Below are 5,109 nucleotides of genomic sequence, written 5' to 3'. Positions count from 1 at the left end.
CGGGGGAGGGCTCGCAGCCACCCCCGCGGCCCTCCAGATGGTTGCTTCTATCATGCCCACCCAGGAGCCCCACCCCGTAGGCCCCTGCCCCTGAGCTCTCTGAAGCCTTGTGTTGGGAAGGTGGGTGAAGGTGGGCAGGACCTGGCTGAGGTGGGGTGGCCCCCATTCGCCACTGGCACTTGCCTGCCACTCAGAGTGCCCCAAGGAGGCAGCTGCTAACCACCCCCTCCCCCTCCCCCTGCTCCCAGCTGTCTGTCCTGGAGTCTGGAGCACAGGTCCAGGGAGGAGGTAAAGGATTCCCTGGTGGGCCTCGATGTCCCTTGGGTCAGAGGTCATCCCTTCCCCCTCTTCTGGAAACAGAGGCAGAGAGAGGTTGAGTAGGCATCAGCTGGGGGAGAAGAGAGGGTCTCCAGCACCCCCTCATAGCGACCAGGAGGAAAGCCCTCTGTTTCATAAACTATGGATAAACTGAGTTTGCAAAAGTGGGCAGGGGCTGTTGGCCCTAGAGGACACGGGGAGACTGGTTAGGATGAAAAGTCCTCCTCCCTGGCCCTTCTACCTGCTCTGACTTCTGCAGGGGGGGACTCCGACGCGTTATCGGAAAAGAATTGTGCTACAATCATCCTTCTATCCCTCTCCCACCAGACGAGACCTTTGGCATAATCAACATTCTAGCCCTACCCCCAGGTGGCCAGCCCAGGCTGGTGTTTATCTGCAAGGCTGTAGTCAAAAGGGTTGTTGTTGTCGTTGTTGTTGTTTTTTAATTTGTTGGGTTTTTAATTTAGTTACTCCTTGAAAGGTGTGTATGTGGGGGGCAGGGGACAGATGTGAGGGTTGAGGCTGGGACTGGATTAGCACCAAGTACCGCCCATGGTTTCTCCCCAGACACCCTCATACCAGGTTCCTCCTGGGTGGTACTGGGTCATTATTTCTGAGCCCCCACTCCAATCCAGAGAAGAGCTGTTGCTTGCCCCCCACCCCACTAGACGAACAGCAGGATGCCCTGTGGGGGGCTCATAGTCTCTGTGGGTGGGAATATGGGTGACCTAGGGAGGGTATGTGGGTCTCCAGATCAGGGACATTCCCCCATTGGCCCTGTCCCGTTGGGTCCCTTGCTGCAAACCCTTGAAGCTGGGCCTCAACTCCCTGGCCTCCTGTCCTACACCCTGAAAGACACTGTCCAGGGCCAGGCCCTAGGGAGAGGCCTTGGCTGTCCTCTGTCCCCAGGCTAGGCATCCACCGTCTGTCCTGCCTTCACGTGGCCGCTTGCGCTGAGCCTGCCCAGTTGGAGGTGACTGGGCATCCCTGCCCCCCTGCCTTCCACTGCCCTGTCTCAGTCCCCACCCCTGCCCTCTGAAACCTATGTCCCCGCCAAGGCCAGAGACCCCCAGCCCCGAAATGAGAAGTGCCCTTAAGAAACTCCCCAGCCCCTGCAGCCCTGGAATAAATTTTGCAATTAGTTTCCAGCTACCTTTGCCTATTTACATTCTGGGGCCAAAGTGGAACCTCCTCGATGGGTTTGGGTGGTCTGGGGGTGGCGATGCTCCAACTGGGATGGAGGTGACACTCAGATAACCTTCGGTTCAAAACTCTGGCAGGATGGGGTGTGGGGCGCAGACATGGGAGATGCCAGGCGCTGTTGCCTAGGGCCCCTTTGGGCCCCACCTCATCTCTGGGACCCTGCCACACCCAGGAGGCCTGGGAGATGCTTGGGCCTTCCGGGTTCTCAGCCTCGGTTCCACCCTGCCATGCCAGCTCTGCCCCCATCTTGGCAGAAGGGAGCAGTCATTTAATGAACACCCACTGTGTGCCAGCCCTCATCTCAGTGTCCCTACTGTGGCTCTGTGAGGCAGGGGTTATAATCGAGAAGAAGGGAGCACTTAAGTGCCTTCAGTGATCTGGGCAGTCAGGGTCCACCTGACTTCAGAGCACCGGCCTTTCCTCTCTGTCCATCCAGTGGCCACCCACGGGCCCCGGGCTGGCCCCTTTCACTGATTCCCTTGCCCCCCTACCCACCCTCTCCCCCCCAGCATGGCTGACCCGTGAGGACTTCCTCTGCACCAGGCGCCAGCCCAGTCCATCCTGTGGTCCCATCTGCATTTTGAAGCCACTGTGGCAGGTGGGAGCCCCAGATTATAGATGAGAAAACGGAGTACAGAGGGGTGAAGTGGCCTGTCCAAGGTCACACAGCTCAGAGGGGCGGAGCCATCACACAAACCTACATCGCCCTGACCCACCCTGACCAACCCGACTGGCTTACCCCCAGGCCCACTCCTGGTCCACCCCGTGCCTCTGTGCAAATTAGCAAAAGGTGCCCCTTCTAGGGCGAGGTGGCCCTACACACACAGCTTGGCAGTGGCTTTTATGCAAAGAAAAAATCATCCCGTTTCCTCTTGGCACTTTCAGAAGTGACGCAGACACCCCGGTTCCTGCCTCTGGGGAACGTCCAGTCTTGGAGGAGCTATCTTAATCAGATCCTAATCTGATGCGCTACGTCATGTAACTGAGCCAGATAAGATGAGGAAGTGATTGATTCTGCTCCTGCGGGGGACAGGAAGTCTTCATAGCAGGGTGTCATCCAAACTGGGTTTGAAGGATGCCCAGGAGTTTGCTAGCTAGACAAGAGTTGGGGGCAGTCCAGGCAGAGGAACAGAGTGAGCAAAGGGATGAGTGTCAGCCAGGGGTGTTTGGGGACCTAAGAGACGTTATTTTGGCTGGAGCGTAAAGAGAGTGTGTGTGGGTTGGAAGGGTATGAGCAGGGGGAGGGGAGACTGGAAAGGACTCCTTGGTCCCCACCCCTGCTCCCCTCCCCTACGAGCCCATATGATTAGGTTGGGGGCAGGCAGGAGCCCTCTGGAGATGAGGGGGAGGAGTCAGAGGACACTGCAAATGCAGGCAGTAGGGGCCACCAAGTGCCCGCCCAGTTCAGCGCCACCTTGCTGCCCCTCCAGGCTCCGGCCCTCCTTTCCCGCCCCACAGCACAGGCAGCGGGCTCCGCCTAACCTGCAGGCTGAGCCCTTGTTCTGTGGAGGCTCAGGGGTGGCGCCCAGCCTGCCGTTCCTCCCCGGGTGCTGCTGCGTCTTCCCCCAGCAGGGAGTCTGCTGCCTCCGTGGCTTCCCTCTCTGCCTGGGGCCCTCAAGGCCTTCAACATCACTCCTCCGGGCTGCAGGGTCTTCGCTCCCGCGGTCCCCTGCGCATCCCTCTCTGGCAACAGCTGCCGTTTCCCCAGGGCTTGCTGTGTGCCAGGCGTTGGGACTAACATACGGGTCTGTGTTACCCCTCCCACCGCCAGCGGAGAGGGCCTGATGGCCCCTGGTCTGCAGACCGCGGACTGGGCTTCCAGAGGGCCAACAGGCCCCAGCCCCAGAATGAAATACCCAGACCCCCGGCCTTGTGTGGTGGGTCAACCACCCCCAGATAGATTTTTGTCCCAGACTCAACCCAGGTGGGGCCCAGGGCAGACGGGGACTTCTGAGGTCGCAGAGGGAGCTGGGTGCGGCCCATCCCCTGCTGGGTCTCAGGGCTGCTTCTCACTCAGCCCTGTCCCCCCGCCACCCACCCGTGTCTGGGCGGCTGCCTGCCGCCCACATGGAGGCTGCCCTGACACTCCACATCTGTGCCACGTGGTCCTCTGTGCCCAGCAGCATTTGAGCGGGGCTGAGGTCAGCAGGACGGTGTTAGCAGCCTCTGCGCCCCGAGTCCCAGCCCCTGGGCCCCTCCTTCACCAGGCCCCTGCCTTGGGGCCCACCCTAGTGCCACACCCTACACATCATCGCTGTTCTCACCTTGGCCCCGAAACCCGTTCTACCCAAGAAGAGACAGACTCAGAGATAAATCTGGCCCGTGGCTGCAGAATGGGTGGCGGCAGGGCTGGGCCCACAGCCAGACTGTAAGTGGGCCCCCCCTGCAGCAGGCCTCTCATCAGACCTGGAGCCAGTCCCCCCTGCCCTGCTGCCTCCTCTGAGCAGTCTGCCTGGGTGGCACCCACTCGCACCAACTGCCACCCCGACCCCTGTGTCACCCAGCTGGGGAGACCCACCTCTGAGCCTCAGTTTCCTCCTCTGTACAATGGGGTGATGGTGGCCTCAGGGAAAGGGCCCAGCACTGGCCAGGTACACAGTAGGCACTAATTAGTGTCGGCTGCACCTACCCTGGTGATGAAGCTGGGGCCATCTTGAGTCCCAAAGCCACAGTGGCAGCTTCCCTTGTCCCTCCCTCCTCCCAGGGAGCCTGGCATCCCGTCCCCTTCCCCAGGCCAGGGGAACCGCCTGAGAGGGACAGGTCACAAGAGTACGTTTATTACCAGAGACACCACAGGGCTGTCAGAACTTCAGGACAGGTGGGAGGGCAGAGAAGAGGACAGTCACAGATGGAAAACCAAGGTGACAGAGCTGTGGGACCTGGAGGGGTTGGCAGGGGCACCAGGGGCCCCCAGTGGAAGGAGGGAGAGGCTGAGGCTGCTGGGAGTAGGTGGTGGTCCAGCTGCCGTCTGTCCCTCGAGGACGCCCAGGTGGGCCTTTCTGAGGTCCCCAGGTGGAGCTTGGAGGAAAGTCCCCATGCACTCTCTCTAGAAACCTGGGAGAAGAGCGCACCCTTTGGGCTGGGCTGGCAGGGAATCATGGTGTCCCATGTCACTCCGGTCTATGTCCGCCCATCTCCTGTCCCGTCCCCACCCCCCCCACTCCCCTCCCCCTGGTGGGGGGGCGCAATGGGAAGGAGGCTGGGAACTGAGGCTGGGGAAGACCTTAGGGGGAATCCTGGCCTGCCCTGACCCCTGGGCAGTCTCCTTCATTCCCTCTCTGTGCCTCAGTTTCCCCATGGGAGGAACACCCGCATGCCCCAAGGGCTCCGAGGGCTTTCCGGAGGGGCGGTGGCAGGCACGTGGGGCACACGAAGCTGGCAGCCTTCACTCCTCTTGCTCAGGCCACCTGAGTGGCTGGCGGGCAGGGCAGGGGGCTAGGGCGTCCGGATAACGGGCAGGCTGGGGGTCCGGAGGGTGGGGCCAGGCCGCGGCCCTGATGGAAGCGGCTCGGTTGCTACGAGCAGCCTTAGCAACGCACCCATTCAGCGGAGACAAAGGCGCTGTCACTTGAGCGCAGAGGGGCCGCT

This window comes from Diceros bicornis, chromosome 28, assembly GCF_020826845.1.
Source record: "Diceros bicornis minor isolate mBicDic1 chromosome 28, mDicBic1.mat.cur, whole genome shotgun sequence".
Classification (NCBI taxonomy): Eukaryota; Metazoa; Chordata; class Mammalia; order Perissodactyla; family Rhinocerotidae; genus Diceros; species Diceros bicornis.
This window is presented reverse-complemented; position numbering follows the sequence as displayed.